The sequence below is a fragment of the Camelus ferus genome, chromosome 3 (assembly GCF_009834535.1).
Source record: "Camelus ferus isolate YT-003-E chromosome 3, BCGSAC_Cfer_1.0, whole genome shotgun sequence".
Taxonomy (NCBI): domain Eukaryota; kingdom Metazoa; phylum Chordata; class Mammalia; order Artiodactyla; family Camelidae; genus Camelus; species Camelus ferus.
The window spans coordinates 108463163-108486951 of record NC_045698.1 but is presented as its reverse complement, the minus strand read 5'-3'; the positions used below and the strand labels follow the sequence as shown (position 1 = coordinate 108486951).

At 43.0% G+C, this 23789-nt stretch overlaps 1 protein-coding gene and 1 pseudogene across 4 annotated transcripts in view; both read right to left on the bottom strand.

Annotated features, from left to right (window-relative positions):
- Positions 1–17176, bottom strand: part of LOC102514795 — a 51879-nt pseudogene extending 34703 nt beyond the window's left edge.
- GRIA1 (glutamate ionotropic receptor AMPA type subunit 1) overlaps positions 1–23789 on the bottom strand; it is a 289206-nt gene that overhangs the window by 183620 nt on the left and 81797 nt on the right. The window lies entirely within an intron of this gene.

Here is a 23789-nt window from a genome sequence, read left to right as displayed (position 1 = left end):
CTCACCTAAACCCAAATTACTAAGCTGCCAGACACAGGAAAACTCTGAAATAATTTTTTAGCAGCAAAGTTCCAAGGTGGCAGACATCTACCTGCTTCCTTTCCTGGTTTTTCTCCAGACACTGGCCTGGCAGGCCAGGGGGTCCCCTGGGGGTGCTTCTTTCTCAGTCTGAGATTTTAGACCATCATTTTCTATAAATGTGAGCCCTTCAGGCACAATGACCTCAGATCCTTGTGCCCCCCCCCACCCCCACCCCCACGGTGAAAAATCTGGTGGACACATGATAATTCATTCCTCAAGAAATTCAGGACTAGAGAGCATCTCTTTTTTCCTACTATTTGGAAACTTACCCCTACAATCTCCATACTTCTATCTCCAACCAGGAGGACATGGCTCACCCTATAGACCAGCTGTGACCAACCCTCTTTGGCAGTCAGGGCTCTCGGTACCCTGCCTACTTTATCTAGACAACTTCACCACCGGGCACAGACCTTTTAGTCGATCTAAAAGCCTTCCTCATGTTCCCCTGTGGCTCTGTGTGCCTTTACCCACGCTATTTCTCAGGCATAGCACCTCTTCTTTCCTGACTTTCACCTACTTCCAAGTCCCACTGTCTCTGGACCTTCCGCTGTCTATGATCTTGACCCTTCCCACCCACCCAGGATCTATCCGCACTGCAAATGCAGTCACTTTAGTTTCCTGAATTGATGGCAAACTCATGGGCAGCCTTGCACCCCTCTGAAATAATTTCACGAGTATTGTCTATTTGCAAGATTATGGTCTTTTAGGTTAAATACTGTGACCTACACTTCTTTCATACTTTCTAAAGTGCCCAGCCTAGCAGACGCTTAGTAAATTTTTCTGGACAAAATAATTTATTTGAGTTGATAAAAAGTGTTAAGCTAAAATTAGCCATAGATTTCAAGTATGCTGAAAAGGAGGGAAATTATATAAAATCAGTGGCCCCACTCTGGTGAACCTTGATTAAACCTATGCTGTTTAATACCACCTAGCATGGTTTGATTTTCATTTAATTCTGTTAAAGTATCATAGGACAGATTCAGTGGGCCACATCATAATCTCAGGAGTGCAATAAATATCTACTGAATGAAGGGAAAGAGGAAGGAATTCCTGAAGAGGAAGTATAATTTCACATGCAGTTAAGGAAGGCTGATACATACAATACATGATCAGAATCACTTCCTTTTGATCCCGCCCTTGGATCCCAGCTCTTCCTCAGCTCTGCAGCGTGGCATTCAAGGCTCTCCATGTTCTAAGCATAAATGATTTTCCAGTCTCATCCGTCAAGTTTTCTCCATTTGCCCCTGTGTTTCTGCAAATGGACTGTTTGGTGTTTTCAAAATATAGTTTCAGTTCCCTGCTATTATCTTTCCTTGCTTTTCCCCCTTTCCTCTAAGATGTACTAAACTTGTAACTTAAGCTCCAGCAACCTCCTATCTGAAACAATTTGAATCAGAGGAAAGGGATCAGACCAAGCAGGTTGTGATCTCCCTGTCTTGACTTCTCTCTCCCTCAAGTAGTATGATTTTACCTCTTTGACAAGGCTTTGTATGTTTCGGCTCATGTATATTGCTTGTGATTGGTTATTTACAAGCCATTCTCAAGAGCTTCTCCTGGGCTGTGACCTGAAGGACAGGAGTGATCTTTTATCCATCTTGATATTTCCTGTGACACTTAGAAATAGCAAAATTTGCTCAATAATAGCTAATAACAATGCTAACATTTTAAGAGTACTTCTGGGTGCTAGGCATCACGTATTATCTCAGTGAATACTCGCGGTAACCCTCTGAAGCAAGAACTCTTAGCGTTGTTTTTCTTTTTTTTTTTTTGGATAAGTAAACTAAGACTTAGAGACTTTAAGTAGCTTGTCTGAAATCATATACCTGTGAGATGGAGGAATCGGAATACAAACCCTGGAAGTCTGACTACAGAGCCTGAGTTCTTGGAAAAAAAATTGGCAACAACCGCCATCAACCCCCCGCCACGGGCAGCCATCCTAGAGAGAAGAACAGACTCTCAAAAACAGTCAAAAATAGAAAAAGGCAGGGGGTGTGCAGGATCCATGGCACAGACCTCCAGAGGTCCTGACTCTTGAAAGTCTCAGTAACCAATTCGTATTCAGGTAGTCCCCAAACGTGCTAAGTGCTGAAATATACAAAGGGAAAGAGGGAAAGCGAGTTCTAAGGACCAAATTTCTATTGACCAAAGCGCCCCTTCAAAACAGCTCAAGGCTCTGCTGAGCTGAATTTTTCAAAACTGTCACTTTCCCGCAGCGTGAACTCTTCAAAGGACCTGAAAGAAGTGTTCCTGCTGGTGTCGGCTCACTCTCTCTGCTCCCTTCCGAGCAGACAGCCAAGTGTGCAGAATGCCTGGGGAGGCCAAGGAGCCAGGTGGGCTCGAAATGTTTCCTCTGTCAGGTGAGGAGAGACCTGTCTCTCCCTCGAGCCTGGTCCACTGGCCTGAATGACAGCTGAGCGGCACCTGGACTGGCTTCCCCAGATAGGACCGGGTTTGGAAGCCATGTGTGTTTCATCCTTAAAGGTCTTGTTAAACTGGCAAAGAAGACCCATGCAGAATGGAGGATGAAGTGGTAGTGACCTGTTCTGGCCTCTGAGGTCGTCATAGCAAATGTCACTTGAGAAGGGAGAGCAAGGACACAAGAGAAGTGATTAACCATAAGCTGAGTTTTGAGGGTCTCTCTGTGTCCTGCCCTTCCTTCCCCGTAGCTCTCCCAGTGTCAAAACAGGGACTCCCAGGGTCATGAATAGGGATCCCTGGATTTGGAATCAGAAACTCTAGGTTTTAGACCCCTGTCTCCCATTTGCAACTCGTATAACCTGCTGCAAATCACAGGTCTCCATTTCCCTGTCTGCAAAATAGAGCTGTAGGTGATGTCTGTTGTAGCCGCCTCTTTCACAGGGGCTGCTGTGGGGATCATTCAGCCAACACGTGAATGGGTTTTGTCATCTGGAGACCACAATAGGATATACAAAGGATTGTCATTTGTTGGATTTTTGTAGTGTACGTGTGGACACAAAAATAAATATGAAACAAAAATAAAAGGGCTGTAGGATACACTTCTAAAAGGAAAATATATTTTTAAATGCTTTCCGTTTTACAATTCTGGGACATGTTCAGATAGAACAGATGCAAACTTGTCATACTCTGTGTGCTTAAAAGATTCTCCCCTCTCCCCTTTCTCTCTCTAAATCATTCCCAGCATCTTCTGGGATGCTGTGGTGGATTCATCAAAATTGATCACTCAGGCCACTGAGATCTGTTGCTTTCACACTGTGAAAATGACACAGCTCAGTACTTTGTAAAGTGTTGACCTGGTTTCTTATTGTTCTGTATATGTTTATTTGCTTTATATACTTACAGGTCCTTGAGGGAGGCCTTATGCATCTATGACTTCTTATAGACCATGGCACGAGATATTTGGAAATGGCTCAGTACATCTTTAACATTAGTAAGTCAGCCAAACAAGTATTTAGTGTTCAAGTCCTATGTGTCTAGCACTTTGTTAGGAAATAAGGAGCTTAAGCAGTATAAGAAATAGAATAGGATTATATTATCTAAACCATATCTTACGTTTAAATAGAGGTTTACAATTAAAAAAGCATTTTTCAATTTGAGCCACAAAATCATTGAAGTAGTATTGGATTATACCCAAAGTATAAAATAAATATCCACAGATCCATATCAATATGAATAAATTGATTAAATAAGTGAATAAATGGGGGAGAACTGACAGTCTCCCAGGCAGAATTCCAAATAATTTATGTGACTTCTTTGCCTTTAAAGAGATGGGTCCTAACTCTCTACTCTTGAATGTAGGCTGGACATAGTGACTTCTTTCCAAAGAGTTAGCCCAATATTTAGTGTTACTTAACAATGTACCATTACTGGTTCATAATTTTAACAGATTCATCATGCTAATGTAAGATTTTAACTACAGAGAAGAAAACTGGCTGTGGGTACATGGGAACTCTTTGAACTACAGTCAGCCCTCTGTGTCTGCAAATGCGGATCCCTCAGATTTGAAGGGCCGAGTGCACTATGCCATTTTATATAAGGGAGTTGAGCATCTATGGATTTTGATATCTGGTTCTTTGAGACCTTTCTATAAATAAAGAACTGCAATAAAAAGTTTATTAAAAAAAAAGCAGTTTCACAAATGTGAGCTTGTCTAATGCCTGTCATATTCAATATACATGGTTGTCTTTGCTATCTCCCCCAAACCCACAAAAATCACAGCAAAGTGATAAAGTAGGTACAAACCCGATAGAACAAAGAGATGCTGAGAAAAGGCAAGATCAGGCAAAAAAGTAAAATATTTGGAGGATGGAAAGTGGATGAATGAAGGGTAGCTGACTTAGCAAAGTGAAGAAAGCTAAAGCTGAACTATCTGTAGAGGAAGTGGGTGGAGTCAGTAAAAGAAGCCAATAACAGCACAGGCCACGAGAAAAGGAGTGGGAATGTGAAGCACTAGGACTGAAATACACAGGAAATGGGGTGAAAACTGGTAGGAAGCTCCAGGACCCCTCTCCTAGCTCATGCAATGAGGTGACTGCCTCCTTTTCAGCCAGGCTGACAATCAGCATGAATTGGAGGGACTCTAGACTGGGAACACCAGGTACGGTGGAGGGTGAGGGTGAGGGTGAGGTCCAGCCACTGGCCATCTTCCTCCTCTCAGGCAGACCGTCCTATTGCCGTTTTGGCATTTATAAGAACAGATAGCTAAGGGTCTCTAAATATGGGGGGTGGGGTTAGAAATTAAAATTAACAGACAGGAAAAAACAAATCACTGGAAACAAAGTACAGTTCAGGGGCCAAAAGAACGCTTCAAAAACCTGTCCTCTTATTTTGGAGATAAGAGGCATGAATAGGACGCTATAACAAAGGAATAATAAAAAATAAGGACGTTAATAAAACAGATAAACGCATTAGTTAACAAAAATGCTGAAATACAGAGTTGAAGACATCACCCAGTAAATAGCTGAAAGTCTCACAAACAGAATCTTAAAAGTCCAACCTAAAACTACTAGGAAATGGAAGTGAAAGAGAAGAGGAGGGAAGGGTACTATCAAGTAAATTACATCAGAAAATCTCAAAGTGGAGGATCTGCATTTTAAACTGAAAATGTTCACCGAGTGCCTCGCATTGTGAATGACCCGTGAGTGAAATATGCTCCAGACCATAGCCCATCCAATCGATTAATGATTCCAGGGACACAGAAAAGGTCATAACAGCTTCTGCAAGGAGACAAGGGAGCAAATCATATAAAAAGAAGGAGCACTCAGAATGGCATTGGGTTTTGGTCAGTTCCAGTGGATGGAAGACGATTTTACGATTTGGTTCCTAAGAGAAAGAGAAGATAATGGGACAAATGCCTGCAAATTTTGAATGAAAATTATTTCCAGGCTTTCATTTCATCCCCAATCAGTGGAGTTTGAGGTGGAATAAAAACCATCTCAGATATGCAAGACGTACAAATTTATCTCCCATGTACTTTTTCTTAGGAAGGTACCGGAGGATACAGTCCACCGAAATGGGAGAGTAAATGGAGAACTGAGGAAGAATGAGATAGAAGAGGACTAATATTGGGGGAATGGGAGGGTCAGTCCCCGGAAGACAGCTCTCCTTGCTGGCCCACCAGGTCCAGGCCAGGCTGGAGCAGAAAGGACCAGGGAGGGGGTGGTGTTGGGGGTGTCCAAGAAGGAGGTCTCTAGGAGAGAACAGTGCAACTGAGAGACCTCCTTCTATGTGTGATTGTAACTGAGAGACGTGCTGTGGTTTGCTCTGCAAATTTAGGTCTGAATCAGTGATAAAATACAGAGAACGAGATCAGCAAAGCAAACAAGCAAAGTGGCATAAACAAACAAAGCAGGAAGACAGGAAGTTTCAGAGTTCACTCTTTGGCTCCGCTGTGAAGGTATTTACCTAGTCATAATACTGTAAACGCTGGATATTGATTTAACAAAAATATAACATTGGGAAAAAGGGAGCTATGTGAGTGGGGTGGTGGTGAAAGGGTTAAAGATGTGTGAGCTCAATCCTCATCTGTCACAGTAAGAATCCAATAAATAATATCTAAAACTAGAAAGTCAGAAAAAGGCAGTATGAGGGATTTGAAGGTAAAATATCAGAAGAAATAGCAAAAAAAAAAAAAAGTTTTAAAGTGATTCCTGAGAGCTGGAATGTGGGATAGAAAAGGATGAGGGAAGGCGATGCTGAATTTTATTTTATTACTTAGAATACCATTTGGTTTTATGTATTATTTGAGGGGGAAAAAAGATCTTTAAAAATATTCATGTCCTCCGTCCAGTGCCTGGAAGAATGAGTAATCATCTTTCTCCATTTTACAGAAGAGGAAACGGAGGCTGTCAGAGGTACAGTGACATGTTCAGAATCACAAAGAGAGGCAGTGGTGCAGCCAGGACTAGACTCTGTCTCCTGACTCGCAGACCGGTGCTCTGTCCATTTAGACGGAGAAGCAGGGAGCAGTAGACTTAATTTATCCTGTCAGCCCCGTGGGCAGGGATTCTGTAGAATCTAGAGTCATCTGCTAGTTTCAGGGATATGCTTTGACCTCTATCACCTTCTGTGAGTCCTGGAAAACAACAGGCTTGGACAGTTCATGGAGGACAGCCTCTTGCTATGAAGGAACCAAATCCTAAAATCATCTTCCATCAGCCCTTTGTGTCTTACTGCCGCACTGCTCTCTAGCCCCTTCCCGGTGTCGCATGCTTCAATAAACATAACTACTTTTACTCTGGGTAAGAAAAACTACAGTGGGACAAAAGAATGAAACCATAGATGTTTTTGCATTTTTAAACTAGTCATTTGCTTTCCTTTCCGTCACAGTACAGGGGATAGCCCATTTCTTTTCCTGCCTGGTGCAGTTGAAGCGTGTTTTCCTCAGATACCTTCTGTCTTGTGAGATGCATTCTGGTTTGGGCTTTTGCTTTCATGTTGCCATCACAAAAGATTGTTCTACTTTCTTAGTTTGTACTTAAGAATCTGCCCTACTTTCTGCCCGGTGTGGGATTCTTATAGCAGGTCTGTGCCTTCATGCAGCCCCAGGTTCTTGAGATGCTTTCCTTCCTTCCTCAAACGATAGTATGCGTCTCAAACTCATCCAACTCCCTCCTTGATCATCATTCCTTCCTTTTTTTCTTTCATTCCGGTGCAATTCTATTGAATAACTTTATGTGTGTGTAAGTCTGTCTGTGTGTGCATGATAGACACTAGACAGGAATCTAGGAATTCAGTGGTGCACAAAACAGATACTGCCTCTATCCCCCGAGCTCTCAGTTGAGTGGAAAAAGCAAAGGCAGGAATGAATTATTATTGCATTTGTGTGACAGAGAGTTGTGCAGGGAATCTGGGTACCATGAAAACTTGTGAATGAAAATCCAACCTAATTGAGATGGCAGCTGTTGGTCAAGGCTGTTGTGTGAGACCCAGTGGGACACCTCAGATGCCTGCCGCAGAGTTGAGTGACACATTAATGCCTAAAAAACATTGACCATTTCCCTGATAAATATCCTTGGAATGGTACTGTAGTAAAAAGTGATCTACAAATTAACCTTATTATTAACCTTATTACCCTAAGGAAGTTCAATAAAAAGTCAGGAAAAATTCCTGATATAAAATGAGGGTGAAACTTGACTGGGGGAAAAGGATGGGAAGGATTCTGCCTAGACCTGGAAGATCAAGCTGACGTCTCTCCTTACTCCTTTGCCATCTTCAAATTTGTTCTGAAAAGCAATTTCAAATTTCAAATTTCTGCTTAGTGGCTCCTGAAGAACTAGGCTTGGGTCAGGATGTAACTAAATCTTTTGACACAGGGGACAACAACCAGAAAACAGCAACCCACATTTGTAGGGCTTGCAATTAACACAGTGCCCCATCCAAGGTACACCACTTAGACCTTTTCACACTCTCAGAGATAGGCTTCTCAGCTTTGAAAGGGTAAGAAAAAAAAAAAAAAGATAGGGTGTGCTTCTCACAAGTACTGTACACACCCTAAATGAGAACAAACGTTTATAGAGACAGGAAGCTGAAAATAAAGTTTTGAAACTAGCAAATACAGGTTTACTGCTTCCACTGTAATTTGGCATAGAAAACAGATTTCAAGAGGTGGAATGAGGATTCCCTTATTTGGCAAAAGTAATGTTTTCTAGAAAATATGGGTGCAAAGTGAATTTCTTTAAAATTAGTACCCTTTTTACAGTTTTTCACTGGAAAGCTAGGAAAGCAGCCTAGTAGGGAAGGGGTCTCCAAAGTACCGAGGAAGAGATACAAACACACACACACACACAACACATACACACTCACGCATACACACACACTCACATGACTCAGTGGCTGGTCGAGGCAGGTTATTTTAGGGGCTCATCAGTGACATTTTCAGGACTTTGGACGTCTTTCTCAATCTTGAATTTTCTACTTCATCCAACCTTGGAAACCTCTCTAGAACCTCAGTATTTCACCCTTACCTGAAAAGCTGTGGTTTCCGTACTTGGATCCTTTATGATTTGTGGACTTGGTACAATAAAGCTTGGCCATAACGCAACACTTTCTTGGAGGCTTTTACTGTCACCTCCTACTGTGATTTTCTCAAACTTATGTAATTTATGGGCCCATTTGGAGGGAAACTGTTCTTCTGAACTCACAATGTTGGCAAATTATTTTTATCTTAAGGATACTTAAAGATGTATAAACATTCAAACAGAGGTCAACTCTCTGTTTCTAGCTTAGAATGACAAAAATGAAGAAAATTTATAAATGGGATGTGAACGCAGTGGTTTGAGCAACGGGTTTTGGATTACCAGCATATATTTAATGTGACCGACTGTGGCATTTGCTGACTCCAGAACACTCTTTGTGACGCCAGTACTGTGCTGTGTTATTGTGTAGGTTTTATGAGTTCAGCATGCCTAAAGCGCTGTCTGCTGGGTGAAGATTCGGTTCTCTCACCAGTGGTTTTCCTCTTTTTCCATGTAGTACATCGTCATGTCGCCTTCCCCCTGCTTTATCTTATGGGTGCATCACTTCTGTGCCGATGGGATAGTAAGTGCAGATACCAGCAGGGACTTAATCTGTGACAATACTCAGTTAGGAAGTGATCATACTAAGATACCCTCCTTGTTTTTAATGATAATCAGAATAAAGACACCAGATTAAACAAACAAACAAACATACATACATCAGAGTACTCAGATCCCTGAGGAAAAGGAGCTGGGGGGCCGACATTAGCCTGAGAAGCTGCTAATATGTTCCTTCATAATTATATTTATGTCCAAAGCTATATAGATTTTGCAGAACTAATGTGGGAACTATTTTACTACTTTTTAAAGTCAAAATTCTTCAAAAGTACCCTTAATTAAAATGAAGGGGATCCATCAGGGGCTGTGAAAAGTACAAATTAATGCATATTTCAAGAGGTGTATGAACTCCTTTGGGCACTTCCACTAGAGTGATTCGGAGCGGAGGCACCACACAGAATGCATGTTTTTCTTTCTTTTCTTCCTGGAGAGATTATCTATAATGTTTTAAATTTCTGTACCATCTTTTCCCCCAAGCAGTACAGAGCACTTCATAAACTTCATACTAATGATGTTAACATACCCATGAGACTAAATAGATGGTGTGTGACATGGTCCCCGGCTTATAAATAAATGAACAAGCTCAAAGAGAGGGATAGAATTTCATTTCCTGGACACTTTGATTAACTTCTCTTCTCTTCCCCACTCGCAGCACTATAAAAATCCACACTCTTCTCTTTCACTTTTTTATCCCTTTCCTGTTCATTCACCCAAGGAATCTGCATAAAAAGCAGTCTTTTATGCATTGTACTTGGTGGGTGTGATGAGAGTAGTAAGGCGAATACAAGGCACGACCTTGCAAAGCTAATCATTAGAGAGGATGAAAAGGAAAACTTTCCTACAAAAGCTGAAAGATGATTTAAAAATAAAATAATTTAGCACAAATAAAAATACCCAAAAATCTGTTCTAGGAATTTAGATAAGGGGCCCATCCTAGAAGGCTGGTGGTAGAGGGGCGGTTGGGTCAGAGATGGTGGAGATTCACCAGATGTACCAGATAGGAGACAGACATTGATCTGGTGACTAGTGGGTGACACATTTTGGACAGAAGTAGAAGCAGCTGTTCTAGGCAAGAGAGATTGTGCATAGACTGTCTGGGAGATATTAGATATGAACGGGCAGCATTGAGTCTAACAGGTTATCATTAAGTCAGTAATTCTGTATGCCATGTATTATGCACGAGGCTTTATGTACTTATCTGATTTAGTCTTAACACTTTGATCCAGTTTAAAGGCACACAAATCAGCAAGATTAAATCATCTGTCCTGGGTCACAAAGGTAGAAAGTGGAAGAAACAAGATTCATACTGGCTATTTGACTCCAAAGCCCCTGTTTTCAAACATCATGTGATTTCCCAGTAGTGAGAGATGACAGCTAAAAGGTTGGTTGGTGCTGGGTTATTATAGACGTTCTGGACGTCGGAGGGTTCAGGCTCTAGGCTGTAGAAACAGTGGATGATTTTTAGACTAGAAGAGTAATAGGAAAAACAGCAGTGCTTTAGAAAGAGGAATTTGGCTGTGGGTGCATAGGCTGAGCCAGAAGATGAGACGCAGAGGGAGAACAAAGACTGATTCCTTCCAACAGCGAGACATGGAGGTTATCGTGGCTTCCCAGTGCTCCAGTGCAGCCTTTCCGTAGCTCCCCAACCTTGTCTTACACCACCTTCCAGCTTGGTTCTCGGTCACCATCCAAACCAGCCTACTTCCCCTGTGCTGGTGGGAGTTACACTCCCTTTCACCGAAGAACATTTGTACATGTTGCTCCAATCAGCAGAAATAATTTCTCCTCTTTTTTATTCCTTAACTTATCCTTCTATTCATCCTTCAGATTTTGGTTTAAATGTAACTCCACTTGAGAAGTCTCTCCTGGCATTTCTGTCTATGTCAAATGCCCTGTCAGAGACCCTCACAGCACCATGTGCCCTCTCCTTTATAACATCCTTCACAGGTAGAATGATCCATTTATCCATGTGCTTATTTGCTGAATAGCTGCTAGCCTCTTCTAGAATACATGCTGCTTGAGGGCAGGAGTCATGCCTGCTTTTGCTCATCATTGTGTTCTCAGAGCCTCCTGCACTGCCTATCACACGGTGAGCACTCACCGTGTGTTGAATGAGTACGGGAATGAGTGAATGAATGAATCCTGCATCAGGATGACAGCAGTGCAAATGAATGGGCAGGTATGATGGAAGCATTGACAAGAGGCCCCAGTGACTGATCTGGGGCTGGGGAGGGGGGAAAGAGAGGAAGGGCACGCCGAGGTTGAGACAGCTGTCAATGATGGCTCTGTGGTGTTCAAGCCTGGCTACTAGAAAAATCAGACAGCCTTCAATTGTAGACTTCTCACTCACTACCATCTCGGGTAAGTAGCTGCCTGAGATTCTGAAGCAAGAGGCGAAGAATCAGAAGCAGAAATGGGCAAGCAGTGTAGCCCAGAGCGAAACACACCCTTAATCAAAGAGTTTCTTGAGAGAACAGCAGGCGGGAGAAGTTAAGTCCCCTTGTGGAAGTGTGCCTCAGGGGGATTATCAGATTTCCTGGCCACCAAACTATCCAGTTGACCCTCACGCCATCTCAAAAATGCATCTGCAGTTTCCTTTACATTTGAGTGAAGCCTGATTCCTCTTTTGGATCCAAGGAGATTTCCTCATGTCACTTGCCCCAGGTGGGAAGCAACTCAGCATGATAGATGAAAACACTGATAATATTTTCCAAGGCCTCGACCAGATGTTAGCTTTGTCAGTCACATGGCCTCACCTGACCACCATGACACCCCTGCTTTTCCCAAGAAGCATTAGGTCTGCCCTCACTAACCCAGGTCCTGTTGTGCATATTAGGCATACCTCCACCATGGTCACGTTATTTCTTTCTGTTCTTCCTCTTTTTGTTTTTCCTCTAGATTATGAGCTCTTTGAGAGTGGGGACCTCATCAACTTCATGTAGCATGGACTCTGGAGACAGTCTCCCTGGGTTCAAATCCTGGCTCTTCCATCTACTGTGAGCTTGGACAAGCAGCTTAATCTCTCTCTGCATTTTAGTTTCCTTATCTGACAAATAAGGATTATAGTAGGACATACATTCCAAGGTCATTGAGAGGATTCTCATTCACCCAATCATTCATAATCGATTCCAGTCATTAATTCACTGAGTTCCAAATTCCCAGCTCTGTTCTAGGTACTAGAAATACAGCTGTAAATAAAATGGATAAAGTTCCTCCTCTTTCAGAGCGTATATTGCATGGGAGGGAAAAAGAATTACAAATAGACAAACACTATAATTTCAGACAGTAAGACACGTGCCAGGATTAGTTTACACTGGCTCACAAGAGCGAACTATGTGTATTTCTTCCCAGCTTAACATTCAACAACATCACATTGCTAATGTGAACAATTGAATGAGCCATAGTGGAGGTATTTACACTAGGAAATTGGCAAATGCAACAAGTTAGCAACACCTTATTTCTACCCGACTCTGTCCAAGTGTTAAGCATTTATCAGCACGTCGCTGAGTAGGAAGGCACTAAGGCTGATTAAGAGACAGTAAGGAGGTAAGAGTGGGGTAACTCGTTGTCAAGGAACCTCTGAAAAAGTGAAGCTTATGCTCAGGCTTGAAATACGAATATGTAGAAATGATGAAGGGAAGTGTAATCTAGGCTGAGTGGACAGCTGGTTCAAACTCCTAAAGGGGCAATAGGCTGGTATTTATTCCAGGAACAAGAACAGTAAAAGCCACTGAGGCTGAAGCATAAGGATTGAGGGAAAGAATGATGTGAGGTGAGGACAGAGCAAGATCACATAGATCCTTGTTGGCAAATCACCTGCATTGATTCCAAGTGCAGCTGGCAGCTGTCGGGGGGTTTTCAGCAGGAGGGACTATTCAAAGGACTTAGAATGTACCCAACACCTAGGATATGCTCTAGAAATGGCACCCATGCCTGTTAGTACTCATCTTGGTGTCCCTGGTAGCTCACACATTGCTGGGCACGAAGAAGGTATCTGGTTAAAGTTCATTGAGTAATAAATGTATGGTCACAAGAGAGCACCTTGCCCTTTCCAAGCCTCAGTTGCCTCATCAGAAAAATAAATTCTTTGCAATAGATGTTCTCCCAGGTTCTTCTGTTCCTAAGCGCTCCCCTTGTATGACCATGGATTGCAGACTGGTTTTGCTAACCCACCTGGCAGAGGTTACCGCAGCTCTTAACAGCCAGTATTTTCAAACAAACACGCAACACCACTATAGTCATCTCATTCCCGAATGTGACATTCCTGCCCCGTACAGTCGCGTAAAACAGAACAGACTCCGTATTTATGTTCCCATCTTAAGGGGCCAGGGGAAGAAGGAGAGAGAGAGAGAAATACGCGATCACTAACGAGGCCATAAATATTGATGTCTTCCTCAGACCCCCCCTAGATCTCTATCATTTTGGCAACTGGCTGATTAATAATAGATTAAACACTTTATATTTGCTTACTCTGGAATCCGTGACTTTAAGTGCATCTGCTGTGTGGGAACAGGTTTAGATGGAGATCGACAGATCATGCCGACTTCCAGCATAAAAATACAACGGGAGGGGACACAAATTGAGCATGACAACCAATATTGCCACTGACTAACAACTCTAATGCTGTGTGCAAGGCTTGGGATGTCTTTCCAGATGTTTATTTGGAACATGAGAACCCAAGTGAGAGGACTGTGCTAGCACGTACCATATGGTCGTGTTCTCAGTAAGTGACAGAAGAGAAAGGAAGGCTCCCCACCCCTCATCCAAATACCGGTCGGTGATCACAGGAATCCGAGGCAACATGGTCACAACTGGGAGGGGACTGGGGTGCATGTCCATGGCTGCTGAGGTAGACCACCTTGCCCTAAACACGTATCCTTCGCGATGGAGACAGGTGACAGGACCAAAGGATTCACTGATGCCCCACTAAAATGCTAGAAATGCCCACTTAAATGCTTGTCTTTGTAAACCAGTGAGAGGGCCACCAGATCCGACGACAAGAGGCAGTTTGGCATATTGGAAAAGATGCTGAGGGAATCATGATACCGGGCATCCTGCTCGGACACTGTTGCTGAGTGTCCGTGTGATCCTGGGCTTATCCCTTCCCTGGACCTCAGTTTCCCATCTTCCCAGTGAAAGGATGGGTATGAGCAGTGTTCCTCAGCGAGAATCACTGGTGGAGCTTTTTAAAAATCCAGATGCCGGGATTCTTTGTCAGAGGTTGAACTGTGTCCTCCTCCGAAATATGTTCATGTCCCAACCCCCAGTACCTCAAAATGTGACCTTACTTGGAAATAGGGTCACTGCAGATGTAATTAGTGAGGATGAGGTCCCACTGGGGTAGGGTGGGCCTGTGCGACTGACGTCCTCCTAAGAAGAGAAGACACAGACACACAAAGGGAATCACTGTATGGCAGTGGAGACAGAGACTGGTGCAGTCACTGCAAGCCAGTGAATGGCAAGGATTACTGGCGACTACGGGAACCTAGAAAGAGGAATGGAAAGATTCTCACCTACAGTTTTTAGAGAGAGCGTGGTCCTACCGACACCTTGATTTCAGACTTCCTGCCTCCAGAACTGTGAGACAATAACTTTTTGTTGTTTTAAGCCACCTGTTTGTGGTACCTAGTTATAGCATTCCTAGGAAATGAATACACCTCACTTCTAATCTTACAGAATTAAAAAGTCAGTGGAGGAGCCTGGAAACACAGTTATAAAAAGCTCCCTAGAAAAAAATCTGGTGCACATCGTGGTTTATGAACTTTGAATTAAGTGCCTTCCCAACTGTGGAATTCTTTGACTCGTGTAGAAATCTGACTCCAGCTTCTGGCTCTGGAGATGCATCACCGGAACAATGAACTAGGAAAGAGATGCTTGGGTGGTAAGGAAACTTTCCTGCATTCTGTGGCAGAACAATGGAGTCCCGCTGACAGCGAACAAAGAGAAAGAATCTCGGGTGGTGCTGAGGGTTCATCCTCCTTCTAGGCTCATTCACAACCCCCCCCAGACATAAACTACTTAAAAGGCAAAGTTGATGGGAGCTACCAGTGAGTCAATGATCCCTTTGAGCTACTAATAACAAACAATAAAGATCCTTGCCAGAAATATGCCTACACTTCCACAGAGCTCCAGACACCCTGATCCCCCTCTGCTGACTTTCCAGGGATCCATGAACATCCCACCAAGAACCTCTGGATGCTGCAACTCGACATGACCCATTGGTGCTAACCTAAAACCTTCAGAGAGCAAACAGGAAGCAGTGATGGCTACTCTGCTCTGGTTCTACCTTTTCCACCTGTGGAAGGAGGGGCTTCATTCATCCATCCCCACACATGTTCACTGGGCATCTACTCTGTGTCACAGCACCTTTGTTCTTGCTCCAGGTTTGAGAGACATTGAGAATCTTGAGTGTTACGGCACTGATCTTATAGTAAGACCGCCCACAGGTAAATGAGTCAGTAGGTGCCAGGAAGACAATGTGACAAGGCAGTGTGGTGGGGGCAGACTGTGCATAGGAGTGGAGGCCAAACAGGGAGGTCAGGGAAGTACTTCTGAGCCGAGCTGGGACCCAGTGATGTGAAAGAGCCAATCACAGACAACGTGGGGGAAGAGAGGTGCAGGCGGGAAGAATTGTGGGTGCATCGCCCCTAAAGTAGGAGAAAGCTCGGCATACAGGAGGTGCAGAGGGAAGGCCAGTGTGGCTCCAGCACAGTCAGCTGGGAGCTGTGTGGGAGGTGGGGTCAGAGAGGTCAACAGAGATCAGGTCAGGCTCACCGTCTGGGTCACGGGAGGGATCTGGATTTCATTCTAAGCACCATGGGAAGCCAGGAGAGGATTTTTAAACCACAGAATGAGGTGATCTGATTTACATTTTAGGAGGGAGGGGTGACTTTCTAAGGTTTTCCGCTGTGGACTTTCTAGAAAGAAACAGCCTCGTGTCCTTCCATCATTGCTGCCAATGTGGACAGAATGTCAATGTAACTGAACACAGTACTGCGCTACCGTGACAAGCAATGATATCTCACAGATGTGCAGCCGGGGAAGAAAGGGAGGGCAGGAAGCTGTCTGCATGCCAAACTTCGAACTGAGCCCGGCTTCCCTGTGAAATGCATAAACTACCTTTGTTATTTCTAAAGGGTTATCTGTTGAGACATCTTTAGGCAAAACCTGTCATAAGATGTCTCTCCAAACTCACACCGGATCTCAGCTGCCTCCCTATTAGGATGTTGACACATGCAACATCAAAGCCAGAGATGCCCCACTGAGCGGCACTGCCAAAGCACCGGCAAGCTGCTCTGAACACAGAGAGCGGTGGGAACCCAGGCAGCGGAGGGCTGCTCTCGCCCCCTCCCTTCTCCTCTCCCTGAATCCAAATTTCAGCTTCTAATGAGATGTCGCAGCCTGAGCTAGTTCTCTGTGGCTGACCCCCAGAAACTGGCACCAGCGTGTAATATTAATGAGATGAACACATGCATCTGAGTAGAAGATTACCAAATACGAAGTGCATTCTCTTCCATGATCCCGTTGAAACCTCACGAACACCCTAGGATGAGGGCTGCATGGGTATTTTTATCCATTTCATCAAAGAGAAGCTTGGCTCCAGGGCAGGCACTTGACCAAGACCAAAAAGCTCACACCTGGGCGTCACATTTCCACCCTGGTACTCACACACATCCCACTGAACTTGGCTGCCTCTGACATGCGCCACAGCTTAGGCTCAAATTGGACAGGATAATGTGTACAGCTGCCAAGTTGTAGAGAAGGTCAGTGAGACTAGTGCAATGATTTAAAGCTGGGTCTGTGGCCCAGTGCATCTGGGTTTGAGGGCTGGCGGTGTGAGCTCAGGCCAGTTATGCCATCTCCCTCTGTTCCATTTAACCCGTATGTAAAATGTGGGAACTAATAGTTTCTATGCTGTTCTGGTAGGTGAGACAAAGCAACCTCTACCACAAAATTACCAGCTCTGATGTGATGATGATGGTGATGATGGTGATGGTGATGTTGATGCTGATGCTGATGGTGATAACAGTGAGAACTAGCATTTATTGCGCATTTACTCTGCGTTGGGTCCTGTGCCCACTCTTTATACATGCTTCACATATCTGGTTTCTTAGTGCCTGTTGCACGATGTACAATACACAACTGCTTTGTTGACTATTGAGCTTTTTAAAGTTAGAGATAATGTTCTAGGGCAGATGAAAAAAATTCTCTATTTTAGTTACTGGAGGTAAAGGTGGGGGTTTGGGAGAAGGAAGTGACTCCAGGAAGATCATAGGGAGTTTGTCTTTTTTTTCCCAATGGAGAGTGTCCATATCTGGAACTAAGGAAACACAGTGTATTCCATGGGCCAGACTATAAGAGCCTTTTGTATTACAAATAATTCAATGTATAATCAAAATGGCCAAATATATCCCATCCAGCCCACACATGGTTGAATCAAAGAATGCTAAAGTTGGGAGGAACTCGAAGATTCAGCTTATCCAAACCCTTGAGGGGAGAGCAAGAGAGGCCTGAGGCAAATGCATGGTGGGCACAAAGTCAGCCCCAAGGTCAGAGACACCTCTTTTCCAACCACAAGGGAAAACTCTCAACTTACTGAACGTCCGTTCCAGTCCTATTCCTTCTTTGGCAATGCCGCTAACTGTGGACTACCTTCATGTCTTTTGTATCTTCTCCATCCATGGCAGCCCTCAGCTCTGTATGAGGCTGAGAGGCAGGATGGCAGGAACTTTAGTAGGTGCTTGAACGGGTGGTACCAAGAACACTTGCCCATGCGGCTCCTGCTGTGGTCCTGTTTCTCTGTGTGCAAAATGTGGGAAGAGGGCTGGACTGTACGGATCCAATGTTTTCCCACAGTCTCAAAATCCTCCAATTCCTATTTATTTAATCTGGGATTTAGGATCCTAGTTTTCTTTCCTAAGACTCCCAGGGGAGCGGAGGGGGTCTTGACATGGTGTGCTGGCACAGGATCTGGGAGCTCCGTGACCGAGTTTCACCTCCTCCGTCACTCACACTGTGACCTTGGGGCAAACTACTTACGTGCTTCATGGCCATTTCCCCAATTAGAACACTCCCACTCTACCTCTGTGGGTGAGTGTGAGCTAAATTAAAACAATAGATGGGAAAAAATGCGTTGAGAAAAGTAGCAAAGGGCTATAAATACACACGTGTGTGTGTGCGCATATATATATATATATATATATATATATATATATATATATATATATATGTATGCATTATTAATCATTTGTTATTATCATCGTTGTCCGTAATATTCTTCACAACTCCTTCGTAGGTAGTGGGGGACCTATGACTAATGAGAACCAGCTTCCATCTACTGCAGAAAGAGAGCTGAGAAGGTGCCCGGTTCCAGGCGAAGACCTGCTGACTTGACCCTCAGTCTTGCCCATGATAATTCTCTCTGGAGACTTTTATTTCTTAGGGTTAAATAGCACATTTGAGTCTGGTTGATGTTTTCCTGGGCCAAATATAGAGAATAAGTTGGTCCCATGGAATAAAGAAACCAAATCCAAACTCTAATAAACAAAAAACATAGAAAGTACTTTTTACTGGGATGGGGTTCTCAAAGCATTTGTGGCTGATTTCTGATCTGGACCTGTGAAGGAGGCCAGGCTTTGGGGAAATGATTATTGATAAAACCTTATATGTGCCTGACACTTTATAGTTTATAAAGGATGTTCATATTTTTATTGAAAAATTCAAGTCAATTAAATATTTATCAAATGCTACTTGGAGCAACGTATTATAATGAACATTATTCGATACCTCAGCAACCTCTTGGAAGGACACAGCCTGCGAAGTTTTTCCTCCATTTTTAGGAGAGGAAAGGGGAACACAGAAGTTGAGACAATGGGACAAAGTCAAATTTTAAAACAGAGATTAGGTCACATGACACGTCTACTTATAACCTTCCAGTGGCCTCTCATGCGCTTAAAATAAAATCCAAACTTCTCTCCATGGCCTCTCAGGCTCTGCCTAATCTGCCCCTTCTCTCCTGTCTTCCCAGTCTGATCCTCCATCACTCTGTGCCTTGCCAAAAATGCTCTAGCTACCTGGCTGCCTCTCAGTGCCTCAGACTCCACCACTAGGCTTCTTCCTACCACAGGACCATTGCATGCATTGCTTCCCCTCACTAGAATATTTTTCCCTCAAATTTTTGTAGAGCTAGTACCTTCTCAGCCTTTGAGACTGGGCTTAAATCTCACCATTTCAGAGAGGGTTTTGACTGACTACAGTATTCAAACAATACCCCCTTTTACTTTTCTTAACACATTGCTCTTTTCTTCAGGGCGTTTATGTCTCACAATTATGCCATGTATTTAGACATTTATTTGTTGTGTGTGCATGCAGGTGTGTGTGTGTGTATCTTCTTTGTCTGTCTTACACCATTAGTACTAAGGTCCATAAAGTCAGATGTCTTGTCCCTATTACTCACTACTGTATTCCCAAAGATTGTCAGAGCCTGGTACAGAATAGGAACTCAACATATAATGAATGAGTCAATGAGTGAAGTTTATAAACTTTGGACCCGAGTCTCGAACACAGGTCTTGTGACTTCTGGTTTTCTGGTCCTTCCCTTTATTCTACATGATCTCCCTGCAACCCAAGCATTGGTACCCTCAACTCTGTGCCTCAGGATGGGAATAGGCAAGAGGTCTATTTTTTCTCGTATGAGGGAGGAACTGCAAACACACTAACATACAGCATGTGAAAGAGGATAGTCTCTTTTACAAATGGCCTTGGTTGTTGAGGGCCTTGCTTCATAGGAAATTTACTAATTTTCTATATCACAAAATTACAGCAGAAAGGCTCAGTGCCCATCCCCATTTGACAGACTCCCAGGCTGCCTAGAGGTAAATGACTGCAGGGCATGCCTGCATTCTGTGCCCTTGGATTTCTGCTGAAGTTTGGATTATCACTGAAAATTATAAAATTTGGCAAATACTTAGAGCAGCTGTCAACTCATTCAATCCCTCTTTCTCTCTCAGCTATCCATTGATTGATCAATCCATCCATCTATCCATCCATCCACCCATCCATCCGTCCAGCCATCCAGTATTCACTGAGAGTTCACTATGTATCAGGCAACCTGGCCAACTATTAGTAACCTTTCTAAAACACAAACAACCTAAAGTATGGCATGGGCTTGCTGTGAGGGTCAAAGGTTGCAACATAAGTAACACCCATTAAAACAGTCAAGTCTAGAACACATAGAAGGAATTATGATTATTAGCAATGTGACTTAGCAAGTGGAGAGCAAGGGAGAGATGGAAACTAATACAATTAAAGTCTAATGTGGCTGCTCATTTGGGGAATTATTTGGACATAGTCTTTACTTTTTGTAACAATTAATACATTCTACAAAAATTTCAATGAAATGGAAGAAAGGTTTCTGTGATGTGACTTGTTTCAATAAATAGTCCCCACTCTTTGCCAGGGGAATAATTCAGAAAATTAAAATAGAAAATACTGCTGAAAGTAGGTGTTAATGATTGGAATATTATTTAAAATGGAAGTACAGAGTCCAAAGCATTACGATAGTCAGCAAATGTCTTTGGACATTTGCATAGGCTATTTTTTTTTTTACCGTTCTATGATTTTACTAGAATAATTTTTTTAATTGTATAGTCAGTTTACAACATTGTATCAATTTCTGGTGTATGTACAGCATAGTGTTTCAGTCATACATATACATACATATATTTGTTTTCATATTCTTTTTCATTACAGATTACTACAAGATATTGAATATAGGTCCCTGTGCCACACAGAAGAAACTTGTTCACCTATTTTATATATAGTAGTTACTATCTGCAAATCTCGAACTCCCAATTTAGCCCTTCCCATCCCTTTTCCTGCTGGTAACCATAGTTTTTTCCCATGTCTGTGAGTCTGTTTGTTTTGTAAATAAGTTCCTTTCTGTGTTTTTATCTTTTTTAGATTCCACATATGAATGATATCATATGGTATTTTTTCTTTCTCTTTCAGGCTTACTTCACTTAGAATGATGATCTCCAGGGCCATCCATGTTGCTGCCAATGGCATTATTTTATTCTTTTTTATGGCTGAGTAGTATTCCATTGTATAAATGTACCATAACTTCTTTATCCAGTCATCTTTTGGTGGACGTTTGGGTTGTTTCCATGTCTTGGCTATTGTGTATAGTGCTGCTATGAACATTGGGTGCACAGGCTATTGCCCTGCTTGCTTCTTCCTCTGGCCTCTTCCCCTTCTCCTCTTCTAGTATGCAAGTACAATATGATTGTTTAAGACTCTGCTGCTTCCTAATCTCTCCCAGGAAGCATTTCCTAATCTCCTTAGGATGTTTGCATATTTTCCTCTTCTTTCCAAATTCTCACGATGTATAAACTAAATCCTAGAAATTCATAGTTAATTCTATGCCTCTTGGGTTTTTTTTTTTCCTCTCATTTAGATCAAGTTAACTTTGTTTAGTGAATACTGTCATCATCATCTCTGTCTTAAAAATGGGAAGAATGAGTCTCACACAATTTAAATGGAGTACAATGATTAGGTGACCAGCAGGTGATGGACGTCCGATTAGAAACTAGGTCTTTGAACTATCAGTCCATTTCTCTTTATAGCACAATTCCCTGTATGTGAATCAGTATGATTTAAATTGGGAATGGCAGATGAGTCTCGATGAGTGTACTTCTTCCAGTGCTGGTGGTACACATAAAGACCTGCTGTGTACAGGTCACGAAAGCCTCCAGATCCAACATCCCTTTTGTGTAACCATCAGTCTAAGGTGGCTGGTGACCCTCATGCCCGAGGAAAATCCTCACTTCATTTCTGACATTAAACTGCAAAGAACCAGAAAGCTGAGTGGCCCATATCTCTCAGGGAAGGTTAGGCAGTCACTGGGGCCAGGTAGTGGGAAGTGGCCCCAGGACACTTCATGAAGCTCTACTAGAGTTCAAGTTCTAGATCTGAGTACTAGTCCCAGCTCTGCTGAGAATTCCAGGTGACTCTCGCAAAAGGCCTGCATCCTCGCTGGGTCTCCGTTTCTTATTTGCAACACCACAGATTTTGGAAACTCTCTAGTGTCTCCTCTTGCTGATGTTCAGTGACCTTTCTCAGCCTTTAGGACCTCCCAGACTCTCAAGGAGTAAGTTCCCAAAATCTGAGGTGCTGGACTGTGGGGCTATTGAATTTTTGACCCTTCATAGGTCCTCAAAATGGTAAACAGCATTGCTGAACAGGCAGTGTGCAAAATGTTTTTATTTCCCTACATAAGCTCATGGAATATGACTTCTGCTAAGAATGAAAATCAAGCAGTGAAGAGTTAAGCAGATAGGCAAGCAGTGTTTCAGGCCTGGCTGAGGCTTTCATGTCCCTTTGTCTGTGTCTGCGGTAGGGGGTGGGGGACAGCTCCCCAGATAATTCAAGCATATTATTCTTTGTTTTAAACAGCTCTCTCTCTTTTTCTATTTCTCATCTTGACTTCCAAGGGAGCGCTGTGCGTAGCACTACTGAGCTGAGGAAGATAAGGCCCAAGAGACTATCCCAGGATTAAATAGAGTCTCCTTGTGATTTAGAAGCCTGTGATTTCCAGCTCTAAATCAACATGAATTCTCCATTTAATTTGAATCATTGGGTTTTATGAGTCTGTTTCCCTTTCAGTTTATCAGCTGGATCCCCTGTCTTTCTCTCCCTGTCTCTAGCTCCCTCTCAATCTTTCCCCCACCCCGCTATGGTTTCAGGGTTGCGCAGGCAGAGCCAGCAAGCTTGAAAGGGACCTAGACCAAGCCCTGGGTGGCACAGATAGGGAAACTGAGACCACGTGGAGGCAAGAGATTTGTTCAAGGTCACCTGCCTGGTGGTTTCTTCTCTCACTCCCATCTGTATTGTGTTTCTCTCCCATCCCCTCTCCTTTCTTTACCTCAAACAAAGGCTTTTGTTAACTTCAATTGTTTATTCCTTCTTTCTTCCAGTAAATAATCAGTTGCCCCCTTCAGGGGTTCACAGCAGCCTACTGAAACGTCAATTAATCAGAGATCAGGTTACAAGACTCTTAAACCTTGAATTATTTCTCTGATTAGCTTTAAGGAGAAATAGATAATCTCTCTCCTTTCATCCCTCCTTTCTGTTTTTCACATATACCCAAGATATAGACACTAAGATTGCCTTGTATTAAAATTTTTAAAAGTGCCTGCATTTAGCCTATTCTTCTGGAAAAAGATATTGATGGTAGAAAGAAAAAAAAAACCCATACCTACTTCTTTGGATGCCCAAATGCAATTACTGGCCTTGTTCTATAACGTAGCAGGGCATTTATCATTTTTATTATTATTAAGGACAACAACAGAAACAGTCACAAACTAGAACTGACAGTAGTCGCAGTCTTCCTCTCTGCACACGACAACATGTGGTGAAGTAGGTTTGACAGTCATGCCCTTCTTGCTGATGAGACAGTCGAGGCTCAAAGAGATTAAACAACGTTCCCAAAGTCATCAAGCTACCAAAATTACAGTTCTGAAACTCGAAATGAAGTCTCCTGTTCCCAAACCCCAGTTGTTATCACCAAGTCACCTGTCTTTTTCTTGAATGTTTTTATTTGGTGAGAACTCTGGTCTTCGAGGGAGAGAACCTGGGTTTTGGGCCCCTTGCCAGCTG